The sequence below is a fragment of the Apteryx mantelli genome, chromosome 3, assembly GCF_036417845.1.
Source record: "Apteryx mantelli isolate bAptMan1 chromosome 3, bAptMan1.hap1, whole genome shotgun sequence".
Classification (NCBI taxonomy): Eukaryota; Metazoa; Chordata; class Aves; order Apterygiformes; family Apterygidae; genus Apteryx; species Apteryx mantelli.
Genome location: NC_089980.1, coordinates 18758322 through 18785921, shown reverse-complemented (window position 1 = coordinate 18785921; position 27600 = coordinate 18758322). Strand labels below are relative to the sequence as shown.

The following is a 27600-nucleotide window of genomic DNA, read 5'->3' as shown; positions in this document are numbered from 1 at the left end:
ACCGCTCACTTTCAGGACTTTAACAGGGGGCTTGGATTTCTGTTAGCCCAGGGTGTGGCGTGACAAATATGGAAGTCCCAAAAGCACGTGGCCTAACCTAACCTGAGGGATTTTTGGTGATCACAACAGTAAGAAAGGAGAACCAAAAAACATTGCTGAAGCCTGTTATCTGCAAAAACCTTCCAGGCACATGTGGGACTCAGAGAAAGGCAGAGTAGCTGACTTTGTTTTTAGGCTTTGTATACTGATCAGTTGGCAAATTATGACTCAGTATCAGAGGAGGTTTTGCTCTTAGGCAAAGAGTGGCAGTGCAAAAGCTAAGGAGATGAGAACCTTAGAAAGAACCATGATTCCCTTTGTAAGCTGAGGCAAAGACTTCCCTCTTTTCATGCCAGGAGAATTTGTAGTCAGAAGGGAACCACAACCAGGCAGTCTGATGCTCTGTGCTATCCTAGGTCATCAAGTTTTACTCAGGACATTTGACGCTTCTTTTCTTTAGTTTCAGACTTAACTCTCTTCTTTCTTTCCAGCTCTCATCTCACATGACTCCTGGTGCAACTGTATGATGTTCTCTCCCTTGGTCCAGATTTTGTCCCTTCAGGCTGAGTCATTACTTTGAACAGCTTTCACAGAAATGGGCTATCAGCAGGAAAGTTGCTCACAGAATAAGCAAGACAATCCTCCTGCTCTGCCTCGGATAGCTCGTATCAGTCTGGAGCAGCCGGGAGCAGTCATTATGGAGAAAGTCCAGCTGCGTCCGGGAGCTGATCTCTGTTCAGCCGTCTGTGAGGAAGGCTCATGTGCAGTCTGGTCAGTGCCAGAAGTGACACTTACAAGTGTACTCACTCAGGACACAAGCTTTGCAAAGCTCACTGTTGAACCTGAAGTCCTTACAAGACATAAGCAAGCTCCAATTTTTTAAAGCCTAATTTAAAATTTCTGCTCCAAAGCATAGTGCTACCAATGACTTTGGGATGTGGAAGAAACCTTACGGATTTGTTCTTAGGAGAAAGAAAACCCTCAGCGCTTTTTTCTGGCTTCATCCTTAGACAGATTGGTGATACCAGCTGAACTCCTTCCTTCTTCCAAAAGCTAGCAGCCCAAGACAAACACATAACACATACTTCAGCTACAGCAATTAAAGTAATAAGCAACTGAAAATAACTTCTTACAACAAAGAATTAAGCAACCTTTCTGACCTCACCTATAGCAAACCATCAGTCTACTGAACAATTTCATATGTAGTTACATATTTGGGCATGTCATTTGTTGTTTACATGCGCCCAAGTGATTCTTAAATCTATGTGGGCTTGGATATAAATGCTATGTTGCACACAACACCTAAGCAAAGTACATAATTGGCAGCAGGTGAAGTCCTTCCAAATAGAATATTTATTTTGAAGAAACTGCAACAGTCTTTACTGAGAAGCTGTATTTTAGCATTCCATGAAAGTGTGTTCAGTCTTTACTCTCAAAAATGCTAAATGCAGTTTCTGTATCCTCTCATAAACAGAATGCTAACAAAAAAGCAGGAATTTTATGTTTAAGTTAACATTCTGTTCAAACACCCCAGCAATGAGTATTTTTGCTTCAAGTGCATTTGTTTATCGTTACTGGAATTAATATCTAACAGGTATTTAAACAAATTACATGGACAAGAAGCAGCTCTGAAGTCTGATTTAACTCCGAATAAAATTAGTCTGTTTTCCACAAGGAGAAAACTGCTTCAAAAATCGTTGCCTCAAATCTTCCCTCACCTCCACAGTCAAGCCTGGTATCTCATTGCACTTCCTTCTTCTACCCCAGTTTGAGGAATGTTAACAGTGCTTGTGTTCCTAGTGACAAATACAATGACAACCAAGGAAGCAATTACAATAAACGTTTGATCTGTCTCCACTAAAAACATATATTCCAGCTTCAAAACAATATGCCACTCAAATAGAATAAACCCTACCTGACACTTACAAAAATTACTGATGTTTGTCATGTCTAAACACATTTCTGGACTAAATTAAACAAGCATGTCTTCCCTTTATCAACTCGTTTAAAGGCAAAAGAATATTTAGCAGCTTAAAATGTAAGTCCTTGTAGTATGTTTCTGTCACTTTTTCATAAAAAGAGAGTTCTGGGCACTTGTAAACTGTGAAAATTATTATTTTTTTAAATAGCATCTAGATTCCTGGTGGATTTCACTGGCAGTTATGTTTGCAGCTTTGAAGTCTTGTCTAGGTCTGTCATTTGGTAAGGCTGTTGATGGGTGCCTGGGGTGCTTTGTCCTCCGGGAGGCTATTTTCCTTTAATTCATCTCTGATTAGAAGCAATTTATGCATTTTCATCTGTTTTATGTAAAGATCAAAGGGATCATGGATCCCAACGTTGACCCTATTAGAGGCAAAAGAGGCAGGCTGCACATTCTTGCTTGGTTTCAGTTTAAGCCTTAAAGCACCCATTTACACTGCTCAGTTCTTGATATGTCTCCCACAAACCAGCATTTTACATGGAGACCAAGTGGTACCAATTCTCTTGCATTTAAATACATGTATGTTTTTATATTTATATAGATCAATGTTCTGTAGTGAAATTTCCATTTTCAAATCTTCTAAGATAGTTATTTGCCCAATGAGAATAGAGAGATAAATGATTAGGTTCAATATAACAATACAGTTTTTAATGTTACCATTAATGATAATTCATGACAATTCATCTAATCGCAAACTGAGCTAGTAGGTCCTGCATCAGAAAATTCTTTTAATCCTTTCTCAAATTTTTTTCTATCTTCAAGTTACAATAAAGCAAAAGATTGACCTTTAAGCAATTTAAATAGAATTTTGCACAACACAAAGATGGCTTTAAAATTTATACCAATGGAATCAATATTCAGTAGCCATTGGTATTAATAACATTAACATTGTCTTCATCAACACAAAAGCAAAAATACAAATGCCAACAAAACATACTTCAAATGAAAGGAACTGCACAAGGAAGTTTTATCTTTATTTTATTATTGTATTTTAAGCAAACTTGGTATATATGCCAGCAGCTATGCCGATAAGGCTCAATTCTTTCTTCTTCTTCACTGATGGTGTGTGGAACAGGGAGAAATGTGAAGATCAGCAGATAGAAGGGGAAAACCCCCCTCTCAAAAATCCACTTTGGTGGAAAAGGCATAGGAGCCTTTGAAAAAGCTTCTCTTCTCATGTGCTAGCATGAGTAGAACAAAAACTGCCATGACTGGTTTGTCATTTTAAGGACAAAGAATTAGGATTGTACTTGGTAAGTGATGTCCCACAGTGGATATTCCAACTGACTGACTCATGAGCAACGGTGGCTCCTACCTTGGGGACAGTGGGCTTCACCCCCTCCACAATTTTATAAACTTTGCTAAAACCTATTTTGGTTGTACTGTCACAATAGTGACAGATGGGCAGCATGAAGCAATAGAAGTATAAGAAAAGAATATTGGGAAAAAAAAAACAGTATGGTTTATTTGTTATCAAGATAATCCTAAAGAGACAAGAATATTTAGAATTTATATGTTGGAAAACAGAAAAAATGGCCACTACCTTGTAAAAATCTCTAACTTTCTCCTCCAGGCCCATGTCTGTGCTCAACCTGAGCTACAACAGGCCATTTAAAAAAATTCTTTCTTTATGAAAGCTTCTTACCGTTCTATTTTTGAAACTTGTTACAGTTTGTATATATTTTTTAAAATAACTCTTAAATGCACTGCAATATTCCCATGCGTTTGTGTGCCTCCACAGCTGCCCTTGTTTGGATTTTGCTGGTTATTCCCAAACTCATGGAGCCAGGCACATGATAACTCAAGTTGAGTGCAAACAGGGGCCTCGAGCAGAAAGTTACAAAGTCCAATATAAGGTAATGGCCATTTTTTCTATTTTTGAACCCATAACACCTAACGTTCTTGTTAGGATTATCTTGATAACAAAATAACCTATACTGTTCTTAGTTTTGTTCAATGCTGTTCTCTTGCATCTCTTTTGCATTACATGAAAGCGCACAAGTGCCCCTGCAGACTCACATACACACGCATCTACTACAAGATTTTCTGCTGAGATTGCCACCAGCTAAAAGCTCACTTAAAAGCCACCACTGCTCACAGGACTAGTAAAAACATTTGCATTGCCAATTGGGAAGAATAAGAATGCATTATTTGTTTTCTAGATGGTTTCAGAAGGCATTAGCACAGGCACCTTGATCCTGTGAGGGACATACAGAAGATCCACAAACAAACTTCATCTGTAATGTTATGAACAGTTTACATTAAATACGTAACAGAACATCTACAATACAGCAACATTAAACTGTACTTTTATATCCTCACACAAGACTATTGAATAGACAATATTGATTTAGATATTTGAATTGAATAAAATACTATATTTTCCAATTCACTTGAACCTTCCAAAGAATTTTTAGTTGCCTCTCCCTAATGCTTTAAGGGTCACTTTGCTGCAAAAAAACACAATGCAAATGTCCACAGTGTTTTCAGTCTAAGAATAAGCATATCATAAAAGCAGTAGTTCCCATTCAACTTGCCAATGTATCTCAATCTTGACTTGGAGGAACTACATCTGAAAGTGAAAGAATTATTTAGTTTCAGATCCAGCTGCTGAGAAGACAACATTTGCTACCAGTCATTTTTGTTTGTTAACTATGTGAAGGTTTTTGTTCTGTTTTCTCTGTTCAGTAGACTCAAACCAAACCAGACCAAGAACATCACACTTATTTCTTACAGGTCATCAAGCAGTAAGTTTGGATGCTACCACTCCTGACAAAAATGATATACAGTCCAAGAGGGAACAAGCTCTATATTCTGCTTGCAAGCTCATAAATCATCCATTCAAGTGGTAACCATAATGCACAGTTAGGAAGTCACTGGTACTAAAAGAGAAATCAATTACCAGGGCAAAACCCAGTTCCTTAGCAGGCAATACTGTCTGACAAGTTGTTGCTTGTGCTAACTATAATTAGGGCCATGCAACTGGTAAAGTATCAACAGTAATAACTATCATTTAAAACTAGCTAGTATGAAAGCTCTCCTTCTGCTTTTGATGAAACCAGCATTTGGTATCGGAAGAGGAAAAATAATTAAACTGTTTTAAAATATGTTTCTCTTCAACAATGGTACAGGGATTTTTCTCCCCAACGTCTGGAGGCTTTGTATTGATTCCAGGACTGTCAGTCTGCCACTATTAGACTGGCTCTGCAGGCGTTAAGGAAAGTCTGCCATAAACTACCATACAGATTGCTCTTCTGAATCTCTGGTGAGACATCACTTACAAAAGACTGTCCGTCTGCTAACAGACGGACAATGGTGCAAACCAAATTTTGTTCATTTTTAAGCAAGCCTTTAGACTTGAAACAAACAGAAGAATCAGATCATACCTTATGGCAATGTGAAAACAAACTGCATAATTTTCCTTTACGCAAGATCACCCCTTCTCACCTCCCTTTGATGCACTGATCTTGAAAGCCACACTTCCAAAAAAGGATAGGCTGAATTCTCAACTCACATATTCAGCATTGCTCCACTAAATTCAGGCCTTTACTGGTTTATACTAGCTGAGGATCCAACCCAAAGAACATGGAGAAGAAGTACTGATTTTTTTTAAAACATCTTATATGACAATTTAAGAAATAATTAGAGTAAAGAACCTCAGGCTCTCAATCCTGTCCATAGTTTAAAAAAAAAAAAAAAAAAAAGCTCTCTGAAAAAGTGTTTGAATTCAAGACAAATTATAAGAAATAAGCAGCCATAGGGAAAGAACCACCACCGGCAGAGAAAAATGCAATTAGAAGAGCTCTTTAAATTTGAATGGGTAAGGAAACTTATGATATACTTAGGGGTGAACATTCCAGGACAAATGGAAAAACTGCACAAAACAAAAATTACATGCTGCTTTTAAAGGACACAAAAATTACCTTGAGAAAATAGGCAAACTTCCAATCTCATTCCCAGGGAACAGTGATCCTCTTCCTTTTTCAGGTCTGACCAATCCCTTGTCTAGGGATCCCTTAAACGGCATTCAGTGACATATAATCAAATTTATATGGTAAAGGAATGAGAGAAACTGCCCAAGGCCAAAAGGAAGGTACTATTCAAAGGAGGGGGAGATCAGGAAGAGAAGGAACCATACCTTTCCTCTCATAAAATTGTTACCAAGTCACACACACACAAAGGACTTGTCTGATTTGTGGCAGAAATTCAGGGTCTATCATCTCTTCACAGTGATAAATCTAAAAGGACATATATGAAATTGTATATATAACAAACTAACATGGGGGAAAAAAAGAGGACATAGGAATTAAAAGCTTTTTTTTTTGTATCACTTCATGCTCCTTAGAACCCCTGAAAAGGTTCCCTTGGATTTTTCCCTGAACTGCCAGACCAAGGCACTTGACAAAAGGGGAAAACAGGTGACTTGACTGCAGTTGGTTATTAAGAGAAGCAAAATTTGTCTGCTAAAGGTAGTTGGCCTGGTTTTCTTCTTTTGGAATCTAAGAGTTCACTCCAAAATACCTGTGGAAACAGTTGGCATTCACATCTTATAATTAAGTAGAAGATAAATTACCTAGCCAGTCTTAGTGAAGAAAGACTTAGGCAGTTAGTTTCCACATTGCCATGAGGTATGATCTAATGCTTCTGTTTGTTTTAAATCTAAAGGACTGTTTCAAAAATAAACAGAATTGGCTTACTCCATTGTTGTCATGATGCATGATACTAAAGAGCACCTCTACAATATAAAGCCTGATTAATTTTAGACAAAACTAGATTGTGCTAAATATTAATACCTCTAATATACTCCTCCTAAATATGGGTGCCTCTAGCACTGCAAACTTCAGATACGCTTGTGTGACAATGAAAGAACCCTGGCTATCTGGCTCCAGTTGCATCAAGCACTCATGACACTGTCAGTGCATCAAAACAGGCAATGAAAGGCATCCCAGGTTGCCAGACCAAGTCCAGCTCAGCAGCTCTTCCATCCAGCCCTCCAGGCCAGAATGTAGCCATAGTCCACAGCATGATTAAAACCATGCAAAGACCGCCCAGCTCCACCTTCCAGCAGAGCAAAAAAAACATCTCCTGTGTCTTTAAACTCAATCAGAGTATCTGAATTCAGAGAATTCTCTGCAAGGAAGCCAGCTCCGGAGCTAAATAAGAACTGCTGCAAGCCCATGAAAGCTTCATGACATCAGAAAAACAGCCACACAAAAATATGCCGCAAAGTATCTCCACAACAACAGACACAAAGATACGGATGTGAGGTCAGTTGATCTCTGCACCCTGCCAGTTTTGACAAGGGATCAGAGCGATTAGGACAAAAACATCTCTCCCTATAGTTTGTTGTTCTAAAATGAAGAAACCAATACAATAATCTATGCAACAGTCATCTGCACAGCAGTATGTTTGGATGTCCTCATTCCCTCAAACTTTGTATGCTACATAATTTTCACTTATGCTCTTCATAGAAAATCTGATTCCCCCTTCTGTTAACCCGCTGCAGACAAAAATCAATGTATTCATCCTGAAGTGTTTGCATAAACAAATCTCTTGGAAGAAAACACTAAGTATGTTTTTGCAGACTTTAGTCTTTTATTTAAGACATGCATACTCTTTTAAGTAATTTAATGCAGCTACTTTTATCAGCACTTGAAAGGTAATTCAGGTTGTTTCTAGTATTCCAGACTGCAAAGTTTCAGGATGGCACTCCACTGCAGACCAAGTGGCATGGAGCATTACAGCATCCAACAGCCTACAATGTAAGTTGTACATAAGTTACAACATAAATTTGATACATAAATAGTGTAACCATGACACTGGAAAAAAAGAATAAGATGCTTACATGTTCTTATAAAGGAATGATCCACTCTTGATCGCTCAGACATATAAGCGACTGTTTTGTGTATTATGCATTATATACATCCCAACATAAATACAAATGTGATGACAGATCTACTGTTTGGAGGTGTGTTACTGTAGGTGAGCCTAAGTCTTTCCTCAACAACTTCAATAGCCACAAGAAAAATATACATTCTGTGGTCAAACTTTTTAGCAAACCAAAGGAAATAAAGAAGTTAACAACAAAAACTTATAACTGTCATATATTTTCTGTCAGTCCGGAACAGACAGAAACAGTAGATACCTTCTGAGTAGGCCAACACTGTCTGGATGACTGTCACCAGAAACTGAAAAACAGGTATTTTCTTCCTGTGAAAACACTTGGCGTACTTCCATTACTTTCTGGCTCCTATACTTTAAGCCCACAAGAACACATACAGTACTATTTTAAGAGGCAAACTTGAGGGTATGCTTATGTAAAAAGTTTAGTTAGGGTTGTATTTCCAGCTCAAAACACTGACGCATCGAAAATGTTAGTTCAGGTTAGAATACCAAAATGGAAGGAAGAAGTAAGAACTAAACTGTTTCTATATACTGCAACTGGCAAATATAAGAGCGTGCTAACTGCAAGTAGAAGAGAGAGTCATTCAGTCGATTCTGCTGAAAAATTAAAATTTACAAAATTCTCCCCCAAATTCAGTAGATTTAGATTGTGACTACAGAAAAGGATTTCAAGTCTGTTTTGCAGGACCATAATTTTGAAAGTAAATTCCTTTAACAACAAACTAAGGAACAAAACATAACAAAAACTAATTTTTATCTTAATAGATTCTTTATTTTCAAATACTCACTTTTGTGTTTTAGGCAAGTAAAGATAACTATAATTTTTAGTTTTGTAAGGAGATATTTCAGCTTCATGCAAAGCCAGATGTCTACACTATCACTAGAAAAACCCAGTAACAAAAAAACCCCTAGTATTAGAAAAAGACATACAATTTTATGTAGCAGGCTTTTAGAAATAAAAGCCAGTAAAAAAATTGTTTTGTTCTCAAACACGTAAGTCTCAGATTAATTTTTAAAGTCTTCTATAAATCTTCAACATTGTTCAGATATATAACATAAACATGAAATATGGCAAAAGTCGACAAGTTAATTTATTACAGAATGTAATCAACAATCTATGCTGATCTTCAGAAAAGATAAACTAGAAAACAGATGCTAATGCTATGGAGAAGATAAAAGGAAACAGGAAACTTTGAAAGTGTTCCAGAAATGCAAATGCATACATCATTTGTGCTAAAGGCAACACCAACATTTTCCCTTAAACAAAGCTATATATCAACATGTAAGAACACGGAAACATTTTTCTTTCAGTAGAAAACACAAAACCTTTGCCTAAGTGATCAAGCTAAAAACAAAATGGCAACATGAATTACACAGTATTTAAAATTTTATTTTGAATGTGCCTGTATGTCACAATACATACAGGTCGTATTCCAAAAGACACACAAGCAATGAACAACACGAACTTGCCCAATTTTTTTTTATAGATTTGCGATCTCCATGCCTGACACTACTGTCACCCTCATATTCTCAAAGCTGCATGTCAGGTACCTCACATTTCCCTTAAATTTCCCAAATACTTTCTACAGTACATGCAGCTCATTCAGTTCTTCCTAGCCCTGCCCTTTAGTTCCCTTTTCCTTCTTCTCCTCTGCCCGCTCCATGCAACTCCCATGTCACCCAAGCACAAAGCGGCACACTGCTGGTTTGCAGCTACAGACCTTCTCAGCAATCAGTACGTATACAGTGATTGATTTTGTAGGTCAAACAGAAGAGAATCCTGGCACTCAGGTTTCAGGCTTTTCTTGAGGAGATGGGGAGGGAGCACTAACCTGGATGGCCTTCGATTTTCACAAACACATACACATCTGGAGTTTTTGAGACCTCTACCTTATCTGCCATTGAAATCAGCCACCAGGTTCCAAAAATGAATGGGGGAAAGAAAGGGGACTGATGGACAAACAGTGTGATCACTTGTTTCTTTTGGTAATCAAAGAAAAATGCTGCTCCCTTACTCAGCAGTTTTTGCTTACAGTAGTCAGGCAATAAAACAAAAAGAAAATAACAGTCTTCTAAATATAAATGCCTCTGTTACCTATCTGGAAATAATGGCTGTTAGTATAAGCAAAGTGTTAACTCTACCTCCAGTTCAGGATTTGAAGATAGGAAAATTCTACACTTCTTGTTAAATATCTAAGGTTGCAAACCCAAGTTTATTTTAACATATTTTAGTACTGCAGATTAACTGATGTAAATCCTAACCTCAGTGGAGACAAACAAAACATTTCCGTGACTACCAGAACTAGTGTTTGCTCACTCCAGGAGAGTAAAATAATTTTTTTTTTTTTTTTTAAAACACAAAACAGCTTGAAATCTCTTTTCAGTGCACTCCAAATCTATTTAGCTTTAACTAGCAAAATTGTGCAATTTTATTTTATAAAACTATACAACATATCCTTCAAATTTCAGAAAGATGCATAGTTCATTGTAGGGAAAGTCACTTACAGCCCCCCTCTCAAAGTACATTATCACATTTCAACTGCCACTGCCTAAAATAGATATGTAAATCCATATTTACATTTCACTTCTGAAAACTAGAGCACTTAAAAATTGGCATCAGGACCCTGAATTCAAGGAATTTGTGGTTATGACAAGGCTCCGGTGCAGAGTAAGCATGCTACTGGGCAATAAACACCATTCCCCGATTCATTTTTTAACAATTTAACATCTTAATAATCAAAAGGAATGCTATCCGAGCTTTGAGGAAGGATGCACGGATGAGTGATGAGATAAAGTAATGCATCTTCAGAGAAAATGAATGAAGGGTAACTCGTTTTTCCCTGAAAAAAAAGGGTAAAAATTGCAATGGACTTCTACCTGGTGAAAGCCAAATATATTTCAGGAATTTTTCTACACTTTTTCTAAAATGTATGAGCAAATGAGAACAAAACCTAATTACGATTACAAGGCACCTGTAACAGGGGTCACAAAAGACACTTTGGGGTGTAGGGAAATGCCTCTCCCCAGAGGGATAAGGTTCCTTATGCTACACTTCTGGCATATCCAACCACAATCCTGATTTTGCTGGGCAGGTCCACTTTTTCATCACTTCATAGCAACAAGCATGCCCTGGAGCTACAGTTCTAAAATGCAAACAAGAGCTCATTTGATAGCTCTTCCTTAAGTGTGGACAGTGAATTCTCATGCATTTCTCAAAATCAGAAAGAAATAGGACATGCGAAAATATGTGTCAAGTAAAACTTGGGCGAGGCCCAAGAACACTTGAAGGTGTACTTGCAAGGGCAAAGCATCTCAACTTCTTCTGCATAGAGAACCGGACAACAGTTGTCATTCTGCGGAAACTACCTGAGTTCTTGCTGAGCTCATTTCTGCTCTCACATTCATTCCCAGGCAGCAATAGCAGTTCAAAAAAAAAAAAAAAAGAAAAGAAAAGAAAAAGAAAAAACACCTTTTTTTATACTGATTCATCGAGATAGATGTATCTTTTTGCAGTATGATGAGTGCCTAATTACAATGATTCAAAGCTCTTGTCACCTTCAGGCTAGACTACAGATAGCAATGTTTTTTTAAACAGAGCTGATAGTGAAAAATGAACTTGACACGGCACGCAACGGTTTGTTAAGTATGATATAATACTAAAGACATGACTCCCCTTTCTAATCTAGCCAGGAGGAAGAAGGAATCACATGATTTCAAGTTCAAAGTCTCTAAATCCCTTCTATGGTAGAGGAATATGCTTGCCTGATTACATTTTCAGGTTGAATGCATTTGTCACTCTATCACCTTTCTCCACATTCAGTCCTGTTTTGAGCCCTGTTGGCTTCTGACAGTTCTTCCTCCTCGTAATTTTGCTGTAATTTCTCAGAAGTTTCTTCAGTTTACTACCCATTTTTCTTCTTGGAAAAAAAAAGCTATACGCAGGCTGGGCCCTCTAGCGCATCTTGATATTAATGCACCAGACATCTGTTATATACATTCCTAGTCCTTTTGTGCTACGTTTTCCCTCTAGTGAGAAGCTTCTGGAGGAGCACCTACTCTGCCCATGTGTTTTTTACAAGTGGACACTACTGGTGCTTGTATAACCTCAGAAGAAGCATGACTTGAGTGAATGATGTCCACTCCAGTTGTATTACCACTTACAAACTCAAGTACTCAGTATTATGAATAGCATCTACTGCTAACCCACTGCAAAATCAGCACCAAAAGCCAACAAAATCTGGAGAAGAGGACAGAGAAACAGCTTCCTCACTGAGGGCATCAGCCCAGCAATGAAAACTGCTTACTACTTCAAATGCAGGGTCCTTCATGAGGCTCAGGAACATTTCAGTGGTGATCTGCACTATCCCTCGATATCCCTGATCCCACTATCAAAAGGCTACAATGAGTTATACATATATCATAAACATCACCATGGTATGCCAGGCTTAGGTGGGAAATTGATATATTTTCCATGTTAGCCTTCAGCTTGAGCCAGAGAACAAGACCCTGAGGCTATAATTCTGTCTCTTTCAGTCACTATGCCCCATGTCCTGTCCGAGCCAATCTAAAACTTAAGCATTTAGAGAACCATCTCAATACTCCTGTATCACAAATTTTTAGCTTCCTCAGGTTCTATTTCACAATCATTAACATATTTTTTCATCTAGTCTTGATGCATTTGATTGTCTTTCATTTTAGCCTCTTAAAATAAAAAAGAACTAGCTAACAAGCAAAACTGGAGATCGTTAATATGCTTTAAATAAAATGCTGCAATTAAATTTAAACAGGTATTTTTATGTCACTTAAAAGATTCAGACTTTTAAAGTAATAAGCGACAAGAAAAAGGCAATTTGAAAAATTTTAAAAATAGACAAGATAATATACATAGCCAAAATCAACACTGGCAAAGCTTGCAATAGTCCAGGAAAAAAAAACAAAAAAACAGTAATGTAGCAAAGAAACCAACCATGGTCCACTTAGCATGAACAATATCACTACTATCCCTATTTATTTACAACACAGTATGCATACTTCACTATGCATGACCTTTGAACTTGTAAAATCATCAGATAACAACAAACATACATTTTCTCTAGATGAACGATGGCTATTTAAACTCTGATGAATCTTTTCAGCCACAATAATCAACAATGAAAAAAAAAGTCTAACTGAGCAGCAACCCTTTGGTGCAGGCAGCACACTGGCACATTTTGTTACAACTTTTCAGGTTACTAAAAATTTAGTGCACCTCTTGGCTGCATCATATCCAGTCTACATTGCAAAAGAAATTGTAGAAGGAAGGTTATTTTTTTTAATAGATTTTAAAACACTTTTGCCAGCAAAGGCCTTTCCAGTTTTAGAGGGAAAAATCTCACTATGGGCACTCTGTAATGTCAGAGAACATGAGCAAGCAGCATATAAGTGATCAAGCTTTCTAATAAGGCTGGAGTTACCTGATGAAATCATTGTAAAGTGGAAACATTTTGAAGCTTGCCTTCCTTTTGCTGTCAGATTAATTTTAATTTTCCTTCTAAAACCTTCAAAAAGTGTTTATTCCTATTGAAATAGTGCATACAGTTTATGATCAATAGTTGTGACAAAAATGAACAAGCTTTGAAATCCAGGTCTTGTGAACAAAATCAGACCGTAAAACTTCCTTCTCCTTTAATGTCTTAACATCATTTGGAATAACAACTTCACTTAAAATAAGACACTTTAACTAGAGAGATCTTCCTAAGATTAGTACAAAGGACCACTTTAACATAAGGATGAAATCTGTTCTGACCAAATATTTTAAATAAAACAGAGTTAAATTCATATAATTGACATAAAGCATAATGGAACAACGAATATTTAGGGTTCCTCTGTGAATTCTGGTAGTAAAACCCTGGATGTGGTCACAGAAATTATAAATCTGCTTTGTTATCTGGAAAACAAAACAATTATAGTAATTTTCTGCTATTACAAGCAATTGTCTTTAATTACCTCAATATATTACTTCATTGTTTGAAAAGACAGGATGTCAGTGTGAATACCATTGGTTTGGCAGCCCCAAATTATTAACCACCACCAAAATGATGCATGCTCTCTCTCTTCCCTTCCCCGAAGAGGGCATCCCAGCTTTCAAAGAAGCTTCATTTTTACCTTACTGCCACACAAAAAGAAATATTGAAATGAAAGGAACAACAAACAGTTGGACAGATGATTTCAAGTGGTGTGTTCATGTCCTTCAAGTTTAAGTTCTCTGCATCCTGCATGTCTTTTAATTATCCATTATTTCACAGTTTGACCAACTCCCCCCACCAACCCATTTCTCATTTGACTCCAAATGTATAATGTACATTATGCAATGCCTGTGTAATGCAAACAATGGCAATGGGCAAACAGCCTGACTCTTACCTGGTAACAACTCTGCAGATAATCCATGCAAAGATGCCTTTAATATACTAGCCCATCACTGGCAAAATTCTTGCTTTTGTGGGTTTTCAAAAATTAAAAAAGTTTTTTTAAAGATAATTTGAAAAAAGTGAAATTCAACAACAAAGTACACTACTGTGGGTTGACATCGGAGCCACATTTTGCCATGAAAAGCAAAAAAAAAAGCCCTTTTGTGATGCTAAGTCTGCAATGCTGTTAAAATGCACATTTTGACTATCTTTTATAAGCTTGAGCATCTATAACTAGTTAATGTCTCAGTCCTCGTGTTTGTAATTCTGTAATTCCATGCATTCCACAGGGATTATTTTTATCCTTTACAAACTTCGGCATAAGATTTCAATCACAAAGATCATATTTGCCTTTTTGTTTTAAACAATGTCCAGGATTTATCATTTATTAAGGACATTATTCAAAAGTGCATTAATTCCAAGCAATTTGGAAAGATCTCGCAAGCAAGAGCCATGTCTGACCATTCTATTTAGGTGTAACATTTGGCTCTTTCAATTTCCACAACTGTAAAGGATATCATTAAATTAACTCATCCACAGAAGTTCAATCTTCCACATTACTGGCAGTGCAAAACAAAACCAATAAATGGTATATACTGCTTCAGTTGGGGGAAGAAGAGGGAAATGATTTATTTTATACAAGTCTTTTCCACAAAACTGATATAATAGTAAGGGCCTTTTCACGTATTTCTGTAGATGATTCTTCCCAAAATCTTTGTCTCAGTTGGGCTTGCTCAAATTAAAGTCATGGCTGCTGCTATGCACATTTATGCATCATTTTCATCAGCCTTCACATGTTAAGGTAAGCAGCAATATTTTCACCATTATCATTATCCCTCTCCACTTCAGCAGGAGAAGGCTAACAGCATAATCTTCACACTAATCCATGAAATAGATGACAATTGTTACATATATATATGTTTATATATTTATATATATTTTTTCTTATTATATAAATAAGAAAAAGCTGCAGAATTTTCATTCTTCTCTCTCCTTACCCCATTCATCAAATGGTGCATTATTTCCTCTCACAGTGATAACATTTCTTTGGTCCCAGAAAAGAGATTTAAAAAGAAATGAAGTTAAAAATAAACACAGAATAAATATCTTACATGGCCTCAATTACAGTATGACATTTACTGCAGCTCCTCCATGACTAGGGAGTTTTAAAATTCATAGCATAACACCTGAAAAAACAAGCAGCAGCACCTTCACAGCTATGCCACTCCGGCAGCTCTAAGCAACTTCTACGCTCTCATAACCTTGAATTCAGAGTGACTAATACCTCAGCACAGCACATATTTCTAAAAAATTGATGCTGAAGTTGGCATCTATTCATTGACAGTATAGGTGGCATATTTTCTAGGCCACCTTTTAAGGAATGTTCAACCACTGGCATATTTTATACAACTTCAAGGTCACCACAATGAATTTTAGCTATGCACTAGAAATGAATGTTTGACAAAGCTTTGTCAACTAGATTCAGAAAACAAACATTGACAGCAGTGCAGTCAATTTGCTAAATCATGTACTGAATAGGAATACAACTTCATAGATTGCAAAGCAGAGAAGGAAAAAGCCACTTTGGGGCTTTCTCATGTCATATATGAGTGCTGTCATGGATGGCTACGTACTTTTTAGGAAAGACAGGCCAGGAAAGCGAGGTGGTGGAGTTGCTCTTTATGTGAGAGAGCAACTGGAATGTATTGAGCTGTGCCTAGGGGTGGATGAAGAGCGAGTCGAGAGCTTATGGGTAAGGATCAAAGGGCAGGCTAATAGAGGTGACACTGTTGTGGGTGTTTACTACAGGCCACCTGATCAGGAAGAGGAAGTGGATGAGGCCTTCTACAGACAGCTGGAAGTAGCCTCACAATCCCAGGCCCTGGTTCTCATGGGGGACTTCAACCACCCTGATATCTGCTGGAAAGACAACACAGCTAGGCACAAACAGTCCTGGAGATTCCTGCAGAGCATTGGTGACAACTTCTTGACCCAGGTGGTGGAGGAGCCAACAAGGAGAGGTGTGCTGCTGGACCTCGTACTAACAAACAAAGAAGGACTGGTGGAAGATGTGAAGGTTGGGGGCTGCCTTGGCTGCAGTGACCATGAGATGGTGGAGTTCAGGATCCTGCGAGGAGGCAGCAGGGCACCAAGTAGGATCGCAACCCTGGACTTCAGGAGAGCAAACTTTGTCCTCTTCAGGGACCTACTTGGAGGAATCCCATGGGTGAGGGCCCTGGAAGGAAGGAGTGTTCAAGAGAGTTGGTTAATATTCAAACATCACTTCCTCCAGGCTCAAGAGCGGTGCATCCCTATGAGCAAGAAGTCAAGCAAAGGAGGCAGGAGACCTGCATGGATGAGCAAGGAGCTCCTGGCAAAACTCAACCAGAAGAAGGAAGTCTACAGAAAGTGGAAAGGGGGACAGGCCACTTGGGATGAATACAGGAATGTTGTCAGAGTATGCAGGGATGCGACGAGGAAGGCTAAGGCCCGTTTGGAATTAAATCTGGCTAGAGATGTCAAGGACAACAAGAAGGGCTTCTTCAAATACATCAGCAGCAAGAGGAAGACTAGGGAAAACGTGGGCCCTTTGCTGAATGGGGTGGGTGCCCTGGTGACGAAGGATGCAGAGAAGGCAGAGTTACTGAATGCCTTCTTTGCTTCAGTCTTTACTGCTCAGGCCAGCCCTCAGGAGCCCCAGACCCTGGAGGCAAGAGAGAAAGTCTGGAGAGAGGAAGACTTTCCCTTGGTGGAGGAGGAGTGGGTTAGAGATCATTTAAGCAAACTTGACACCCACAAATCCATGGGCCCTGATGGGATGCACCCACGAGTGCTGAGGGAGCTGGCGGATGTTATTGCTAAGCCACTCTCCATCATCTTTGAAAGGTCATGGAGAACAGGAGAGGTGCCCGAGGACTGGAAGAAAGCCAATGTCACCCCAGTCTTCAAAAAGGGCAAGAAGGAGGACCCAGGGAACTACAGGCCAGTCAGCCTCACCTCCATCCCTGGAAAGGTGATGGAGCAGCTCATCCTGGAAGCCATCTCCACGCATGTGGAGGAAAAGAAGGTGATCAGGAATAGTCAGCATGGCTTCACCAAGGGGAAATCATGCTTAACCAATCTGATAGCCTTCTATGATGGGATGACTGGCTGGGTAGATGAGGGGAGAGCAGTGGATGTTGTCTACCTAGACTTCAGCAAGGCTTTTGACACTGTCTCCCATAGCATCCTCATAGACAAGCTCAGGAAGTGTGGGTTAGATGAGTGGACAGTGAGGTGGATTGAGAACTGGCTGAATGGCAGAGCTCAGAGAGTTGTGATCAGTGGTACAGAGTCTAGTTGGAGGCCTGTAGCTAGCGGTGTCCCCCAGGGGTCAGTACTGGGTCCAGTCTTGTTCAACTTCTTCATCAATGACCTGGATGAAGGCACAGAGTGCACACTCAGCAAGTTTGCTGATGATACAAAACTGGGAGGAGTGGCCGATACGCCAGAGGGCTGTGCTGCCATTCAGAGAGACTTGGACAGGCTGGAGAGGTGGGCAGAGAGGAACCTCATGAAATTCAACAAAGGGAAGTGCAGGGTCCTGCACCTGGGGAGGAATAACCCCATGCAGCAGTACAGGTTGGGGGTTGACCTGCTGGAAAGCAGCTCTGCTGAGAAGGACCTGGGAGTGCTGGTGGACACCAAGTTAAGTATGAGGCAGCAATGTGCCCTTGTGGCCAAGAAGGCCAATGGTATCCTGGGCTGCATCAGAAAGAGTGTTGCCAGCAGGTCGAGGGAGGTGATTCTCCCCCTCTACTCAGCCCTGGTGAGGCCACATCTGGAGTACTGCGTCCAGTTCTGGGCTCCCCAGTACAAGAGGGATGTGGCACTACTGGAGCAAGTGCAGCGAAGGGCCACAAAGATGATTAGGGGACTGGAGCATCTCTCTTATGAGGAAAGGCTGAGAGAGCTTGGCCTGTTTAGCTTGGAGAAGAGAAGGCTGAGAGGAGATCTTATCAATGTGTATAAGTATCTGAAGGGAGGGTGTCGAGAGGATGGGGCCAGACTCTTTTCAGTGGTGCCGAGCGACAGGACGCGAGGCAATGGGCACAAACTGAAACACAGACACTTCCATCTGAACATGAGGAAAAACTTTTTCACTGTGAGGGTGACAGAGCACTGGAACAGGTTGCCCCGAGAGGTGGTGGAGTCTCCTTCTCTGGAGATATTCAAAATGCGCCTGGATGCGATCCTGTGCAATGTGCTCTAGGTGACCCTGCTTGAGCAGGGGGGTTGGACTAGATGATCTCCAGAGGTCCCTTCCAACCTCAGTGATTCTGTGATTCTGTGATATATAAAAAATTATTCCCAGGAAGGAAAAAAAACATCTGAGCAAAAGAAGAAGAAAGGAGATAAAGCTAAACATCATGACTAACAGATGCTAAAGAAACTAGTCCAGCCAGATCTTTATGAAATCTAAATATTTAATTTGCCTTTGATTAAATATCAAGTAACAAAGTTATTTTGAAATCAAATAGGAATAAGTTCTTATTCATGTGGAACTGACACCAATGCCACTGTTTCATTAACCATCTGAATTTTGTATTTTAACACATGAATAACATTGTGTTATGAATTTCCCAGTATCAGTCTTGCACTGGATTCCACATGAAAAGATCTTTGTAGCCACCTGAAACTGTAATGAAGTTGACAGGACTCTTAACAGGCACAGGACTTTGACAGCACAGTGTGCAATGAACTATCTGAGCTATCACACAAATTGTATCAAGCTGTACCCCATACACTGACATTACAAAGAATTTTGTTTCAGTTCGAATGTATTAATTTTATTTGCACGATAACACAGTATCTAAAAATTACCAACACTTAAAAAACAATGTTCTTCTTCCTCACATGTAATGATCTACAGACTGTCACAGAAGGACTGCCCCTTCATCATTCTGCTTTGATCAACAAGCCATAGGACATTATAAAAGCAGCAAGGTGTAGGCAACTAATGGCATTACAATCACTTCATCTGATCAAGTCATCAGAAAAAATGGGCAGAAGAGTGAATTGGTAAGCATCTGGTTAAATAAACAGCATAGGTGAGAAAGATGGTCCAAATAGCTTCACACAGTTGCACATTAAGCTTTGCATTTGCTTTTGCGTTTCTCAATACTTAACACTTTTTTAATGATTTAAAGGAAGGTCATTTAATATAGCTATTAACAAAGAAATATAATTACACAAAATGTTTATGACGATAAAATTGAAAATAAAGCTGTATAATAAAACCAATTTTGAAGTCCATATAGGCTTACTCTTTCAACACATATTTCTAATGCATTTTATGAGTCTTTCATTTGTAAGGGAAGACAGTCTCAGCAGTTTCAAAACTACCTTATTTTCCTCCAAAAATGCTGAATATTCTCTAAAAGCACATTCCTTAAGAGTTTGGTTGCTTCCAAAATTTGGATGCCAAGAAGGCTTTATTGCCCCAAGGGGTGGATGCTCTTGCTTTCCAAGAGGTGAATTCAAATAGATAATTATCTTTCAGCATATACAGAATGGCAATTGCATCTGCAAGACAGGGTCTCACTCTACTTGCACAAAAGTTTGGGAACACAACTGCACAGAGATTCAATTCCACCTGAGAATGAGCATGATGGAAAAAACAGTCAACCCACCATCCTTCAGCAGGCCTGAGACAAAACCAGCTTCCATTAAAAGGTACGTGGTTATTCAGAGCCCGTGAATAGGGCCTCAGCAGGCAATCTGGGGTCCACCAGCGTTACAGTGGAGCTCCCAGCGGAGACAGCAGATCTCGCAGTAGGGCTGCGATACTCCAGTAGGCTTCATCAGGGAAAACAATGAGATGAATTTAGCAAGAACTGAGTGTCACATTACAGTTAAACTAATGGTATTGTGAATGAAGTTTCTCTAATTTAGGTCCCAGCTAGCTACATTGTACAAACAGATTAATGTATGCAGGATATGTGAATACCTACACTCATAGTCATGATAACCACAGGATAAAATACAAAACTATTTATTAAAGTGCGTTTATCACAAATCTTGATCATCTTGAGTACACTGTTCTTTCAAATTCTCTCTGCAGTTTCTAAAAGTAAGTCTTTCAACTAGGTTCCCCTGCCATCTGATTTGTTAGGCAAGTCACATTGGTACAATTTCACAGGCAACTGGCCCGCTATTGTTAAAAAAAAAAAATTGCCTGTCATACAACTCTAAACAAGTATAAAATATTACATATTGACATTTTCTCAGACACTACTTATGCCTGTGTCAGTCAAAAGTACAAACAGGAAAACACTTGGTTACAGGAAAAAATCCACTGTTTCTCTGAGGAGTGTGGATCTTAATTTTCCAACAGAAACATAGCACTTGCTCTTACTCTGTCAGACACTGAGATACCTAATCGTATAGTAAGAACTATATTTATGCTAGAGGTTTTATAAAACTTTTAGAATTACTATTCTATTCTTTCCTCAGAATCTGTAAGCTGTGGACTCGCTACTCAAATAGCTGTGCTATAAAATCTGGCATATATAGACTATAAAAACAGAAAGGTTTTATTAGCACTTTTTTAAGATAAGTCCATCAATGGGTTTGCCAAACTAACCATCCCAGAATTGCGTAGATATATCTTTGAACCACATTTTCTTTGCATATTACCTACCTCTCATGAGTGTATTCATCTTCTGTTTCTGTATTTCATATATTTACAAAGATATTCTAAAATACAAAAGTTTTGTCTTATTAAGTGAAAAATTGCATAGAACGGGAAAAAGCTTCTGTGGCAAGTTTAGGATCTTACAACTTGTAGATGAGCAGTGAAAGCATTGGGATAAGTCCTTAGGAGTATATCTGAAGTTATAATGAAAGAGTTAGATTACAGAAAGCCATAGTGGGAGTCTTATATGAGAAAGATTTAAAGTTAGTTGCAATGTATTAAAAAACAACATTCAAATAAATTATTTTTCACTGCAGTATACCAAGTTTTTGGAGATGGAATTAAAATTGGGCTTTCATTTTAGACCAAATAAAGCATAATATTAGACTATAATACTGCATATACTAGAGGGATCCAAATGCCCACAGTGTTGCAAAAGAACATTTTCCCTCAGGCATTTGAAATTTAATGCTTCTTTAATATTCTCTGTTGGATATTGTTAGAATGGAATTTCAAATATTTTCCTGCAATTTGAGTTAAAGATTACTGAATAATGCTGAGCAGCAAAAATTTTTTGAAGCGTGTATCTAAAGCTGGCATAGTAGCTTAATGTCCTGTTGTTTCTTGCTTTAGCAAAATTAATTTCTACAGTCTTCAACCATGAATTCAAGCACCACCTGGAGATTCAAACCCATAATTTAACTGCAGTGTATTTCTAGCTCTCTTGGCTAATACACAGAGGCTAGACCCTGTATGTCAGAGAGTTATAAAAGGAAAAGGCCATTTCATAGCAATGCTTCATGTTCTTTTAAGCCAGACAGTGTGCAACTTGGAAAAAACAGTATCTGGTCCATTATTGTAAATAAATGGGATTACCTGTCATGAAATAAATGTACATGGGTTTGCCTATATTAAAAATACATTCTACTATACTCTAGAGTAACGTCTTTCCAATAAGACTCAAAATATTTCAAAAGGCTTTTATCCAATTAAGATCCAATTTTTTTGCCATACATGTATTAATGCATTACCATGGTTACTCAATGCAGTTAAGAGCAGGTGGCAAATTAAATCTAAGAAAGACACATAGCTGTATCATTCTAGAAGCCAACTAGAAAAAACAAACTAGAATCAAGAGTCTTTTTGCTTGATTACTTACGGAGAAGCTTCCTTCATCCAAACAGGCAGCTACTTTCTTTTCTGTCACGTGTGTCCTGTAACAAGCCAACTAATTCTCCCTTGGAAAGGTTTGGAAGACAGTGTCAGACAGACAGGATGCTCACCATGAGTTCAAACAAAACACTTCCTCAACACTGTTCCAGCCAGGCAAGGCAACTCTAAATGCCCTTCTGCTGTGCCCAAAAGTTTATAACACATGTCCTCAGTGTCATGCCATAAGAACACCATTCTCATGTTCGTTCCAACATAACCCTTGTTACTGTGGACACCCTGAACTGAAAAAAACAACAAAAATGTATGTATGTATATTTTGGAGCCACAAGAAACTCAAATTTATGTAGCATGGGTATGCCCACTAGCCTCCACATGGCTGGATTTGTGGGCTTTGCTTCAATTTTTATATTCACTTTTACTAAGAGATGGGGAGAATTTAACCTTATAGGGGCAACTGATTCTATGTAAGCACGTGCAGAAGTTGAGTACTTGCATTTATGTGAGCAAAAGGAATTCTTCCTCTCCTCACACATAAATAAAAATACCGAATATGGACAGTACTATAAGCAACATTAGAGCCACCCATAGACTCTTCTGCCATTTCAAAATCCATTTGGGTAAAGTTTCCAAAACGAAACCAGATAACAAAATGAATCTGTGAAGAAGCAGAAAAAAACTCATCCAGGAAACAGTGTTTAGTTTGCTCTGAAACTTGTTCATGTTTTAAAAATTTATCTTTCACATATTAATAATGCAGTTCTTTAAGATAAAAAGTAATGACTGACTTTATTTCCTTACAAACGTATCAGTATTTTCCTTTTTTATAAAGGGTTAATTTTTAAATAATTAACTTTAAAGAGTCGAGATCATAAGCCATCATTCTCCCTTTTCAGATCTAAATACCTGTTGATATTTTCTTTAAAATTAGAATGGAATGGTCATTCAATACTTTCAAAAAAAGGAGGAGGGGAAGGAGTGGGCGAGGGAGACAGAGAGAAGGAGGGAGGGAGGGAGAGAGAGAGAAATTCAATCCACATAATGGTAACTATTAAACAATTTAGTTCTGTGAAAATATAGAAACAGGTACCAACAGATACTGTAAACCAAGCCGAAATATTTGAAGCAAAATATGTGACTGTAATTCATAGAAATGACCTTAATGAGAACAGCACTTGTAGTTATGCTACAGGTTTGGTAAAGAAGAGTATCCCTCTGCCATTTTGATATAGACAGGGTAGAGGAAGGAAGCAGATGGATTCAACCACCTACACAGAGTCTAAAAAATGAAAAGTAATCACTAGGGCTGGTAAGTTCTCTTAGCAAAACAGTATCAAAAGTTATTCCTTGGTTATCAGGAGAAAAAAAAGATACAAAAATTTTAAATACCTGAACAGGTGCAAAAGAAAGTTATTTAAAAGAAAAAGTAAATATTTATTTTCAATAAAATTGTTATGTCACTTGACTAAACACTTACTGCGTTTTAAGAAACTTACAAGGCCCTCAGCAAAATATTTATTTAAGTCTAGTGGTTTTTTTGTTTTTGTTTGTTTGTTTTTAACTGTTGTAATCAACTAATCTTAACCTTCAGATTTCGACGTTCGTTTTTGTAGACTTTTACTTGTTACACTGATCATTTCTTCATTAGAATACCCACATACCTCTTCTGACTGGGTTAAAAACACACCAGCAAATGAGAAACACTTTTACAACTAGACTTTATAAAACAAGAAAAAATGGAATGAAGACTAAGAATTATCTTGTTATTACAAAACAGATGTTTTTAAATACACTAGATTTTCAATTACTCATATGCTTTCAACTAATGTTTCCATTAACCTGCTGGTTTTACTCAACAGCAACATATTAAAACAGGCAGGTATAATTTGACAACCTTCATTCAAATTTCTTATAAATAGTAATGTTATGAAGATGCCTTGGAAACCCATTATATAAACACATCAATTTCATACCAATCCAAAGATCAAAAGAATCAAGGAATCGTACCGTTTCTTGTGATCAATGGAAAACTGCCATTCTTTTTTGCCAATCCCTAATCTCACATCCTTCTTGTCAGATTTTAATTGGCAACTCACATTTCTCAAGGAAATTGGCTCATTTTTTACCCAATCTCCATGGGAAGAAAAAACATCTTTACATTTGCTTTAATGCAAGCACTTCAAATACTTAATTGTTGAATCCATGATGTCCAAACTACAGATGGGCAGTTTTAATTACTAATGCACATATAGCTCTCTGGCCTGGAAAACTGCTTAGCAGAACAGCCAGACAGCATACATATAAGCACTTTCTGCAGTGCTCATGCCATTTTCCTATTTGCAAAGCATGCTTTGGCTCCTCCCCTCTCCATTTCCCATCTCCCAAAGATGTTTTTTTGTGAAAATCTCTACCATCTTTCCCCTCAGTCCACCTACCATGGGAAGGTATTCCTGACTCACTCAAGAGTTACAAAACATAATCAGCCTCCTCCACACATTGACCTTAGGGAAGTGGAAAACCCACAGATTGTTGCCACAAGTGTCTGTTTCACCAAAAAAAGGCAGATTTGCATTGAGGTAACAGAACAAAATCCAGTAAGACTATTTCTCATACACTGGGAACACAATTCTTCTGTTCTCTTCTCTTCCTAGTAATTCAGGGATGACCAATCTTAAAGACTTTACAACCAATACACCAAAGAGTGTGTGTGTGTGTGCGTGTGTGTAGCGTTGTGTGCGTGTCTTTTTTTAAAAGGATTCCATACCCTATATCTGGAGGAACTAGGGGAAGTGATTTCTCTCAGAATAGAGCTGGTAGGTGATGATAGCTCTTCCAGAGTCCCTCAGCTTTGTTTCATTATGGAGTTACTATCAAACCTCTGTGCTAACACAACCCCTTGCCAGTGATGTGGCCCTGCAATAGAAAACACACCTGAACTGCGCTCAAGGCACAGGAGGCCTGTGAGTATCAGGCCACCACATCAGCTCTACCTACACAGGGACAGCAATAGAGGCCTTAACGGTTGAAGTGTACGTTGCCAAAAATGTAGTAGGTATTTGTACCATTAACCTACTTAATAACAAAAAAAGAACATTCTGGTTGCATTTTTTATTAAGATTTGACTTATGAATAGTTCATAAAGATTACTAATTGATGTTATAAGTATGAATCATTTGTGTCTCTTCATAGCAGACAGATGAGTACAGAATGTTTTATGTCAACCTATCTACCTATTAAAAACATATTAAAGGTTGTATAAACTGATTAATGAAGGACTGACTACCACTAATTATGTAAACACCTGACAAAATCATTAAGAACTAAAAATGAAGCAACAGGATAAAATGAAACCAGTTCCACAGAAAGAAGATAAAATTCTCTTAAAGAGAAATGCATTTTCTGAAATGCCACAAAAAAAATCAAGGTTATAAGCAGAATTTCTAGATGCAGGTGTTTCTTCATACTGTTTAATGCTATGCAGTCTCACATTAACTGAAGTTTAAAAATAAACAGCAAGAAACCTAGTTTTGAACATGAGAACTAGGAATATAAAAAAAATCTTTATTAAAAAATCAATTCTTCCTGAAAACCGAACTATTTTTGTTTTCTAAATTAAGATTTTTATTGTTCTAGCTTATATAGAGTTCTTGCTTTTATATATAAAGTATATAAAAAGTGTTTTTTTAAACACTATTACAGATTTCTCACATACTTTCAGAAATATGTTTTTGACCCTCTTTATCGCATTTCAGTAGTATTTTGTAATGTTCTGCTTCTAAAAAAATCACTTATTTTTCCATTGGCTCAAAACCCAGAAGAGACTTCCAAAACTGCTCCAGTTCTATTATTTCTAGGATTGAGACTGGCAATTATATAGCTAATTTTTAGATAGTATTAAATATTTTTTAAGGTTACTTATATCACATGGACTTAGCTATAGAAGACACATTTTTGTTACAAAAATGGTAAGCAAATGCATGAGATAAAAGAAAAATCATACTGTGCACGAATGGAGGCAATAAAAAGATAACTTCCCAAATAATTGGAAACTGAATGTAAAAACTTACCTTAAAAACTCATCAATTTCCGCAGCTGGCAATGAAGAGAAAGAAAATCCCATCCAAAATACAGTTAAAGAACACAGCCAGCTGTTAACAGAAAACAATTCATTTTAAAATATAAACAAAAGCAAGAACTCTGGAAGAATACCCTTCAAAACTACTAGTTGCCTTCAAAAATAATACTTAATCCCCAAAAGATAGAGATTAACACATCTCGAGTATTAACTGTAGTGTTTTCTTTAATTACACCAATTTCAGAACAATTCAGTCCTTACCTATAGAAGAAAGTTCTACTGGCTTAATTGAAATCCATTAAACCTATACAAGCTGCTGTGTTGACACACACAAATCAGTTTACAACATGCTTACCCTGATTTAGTTAAAAACTGTTTTAAATTGAACTGATTATGCTGAGTGGAAATTACCTTATGTGGGCCCATAAAAGATTTTGCACAAATTTAAATCCTAAATGGGTGTTAATTAAGTCTGTACAACTTTAGGGTGTGAACAAGGTTAGTCACTAAATGTCTTCGGATATACTGCAAGCCTGACTGGATAATAAGCTCCCTTCTACTTACCAAGCTTCTATACACTTCACAGAAAGCTAGACCTCAACTGTGTGGCTATTTGGCCGTCAAATTCATCCCCACACTGGAACTTCGGTAACATCTTCATTTTTATTAGAAATGCATGTTTATTAACTGGTATAAATCAGTATAGCATTCAGTACTGTGAGATTTAAAATAAACAAAGTGTGACTACACATTTTCAGTTCTGACACAGCAGTTTGCTACACTATAGAAGATGTCAGAGGTTCAGCACAGACTCAGTCAAGCCACAGGAAGTTTAGAAACGTGACATAACCACGATAAGCAAGCAGACTTGCTAAATGCAAACACCTTACATGGTAAGCATAACTATTTATGTTTTACACACATTGCCCTACAGGAGGAACTTCTTATTTCTGTCTGAAGAAGTTGTATCAGTTTATAATCTGTCTAGATTTTTAATATTTTTTTTTCAACCATAAGGACTAGAAAGAAAGAAAATTAGAAAAACAGAAAAAATTTAAGACTAAAAACCAAACCTGCTGAAGAATGCTTGGACAAGGGAAAGACTTAACTAAATAACAGGACTTGTCCTGTGCAAGGAACCCTGTTCATTAGAAATCAAGATCTGAGGAAATAACTAAACAATTGTGCCATTTGACACTCTCTTTTACAGCATATCACCATAGTTTAAGAATCTGTATTTTTTACTGATGAAGTTATGCCAGTATTAACCTGAGTTCAGGCACAGACCAAAACAGCTTTTTTCAGTCAG

General features: G+C 37.7%; 1 protein-coding gene across 1 annotated transcript in view; it reads right to left on the bottom strand.

Annotated features, from left to right (window-relative positions):
• WDPCP (WD repeat containing planar cell polarity effector) overlaps nt 1-27600 on the bottom strand; it is a 152985-nt gene that overhangs the window by 125017 nt on the left and 368 nt on the right. Inside the window, exon 2 of the mRNA XM_067294664.1 lies at nt 26284-26364. The gene's annotated coding sequence lies outside the window, so the exon portion shown is untranslated. The remainder of the gene's footprint in view (nt 1-26283; nt 26365-27600) is intronic.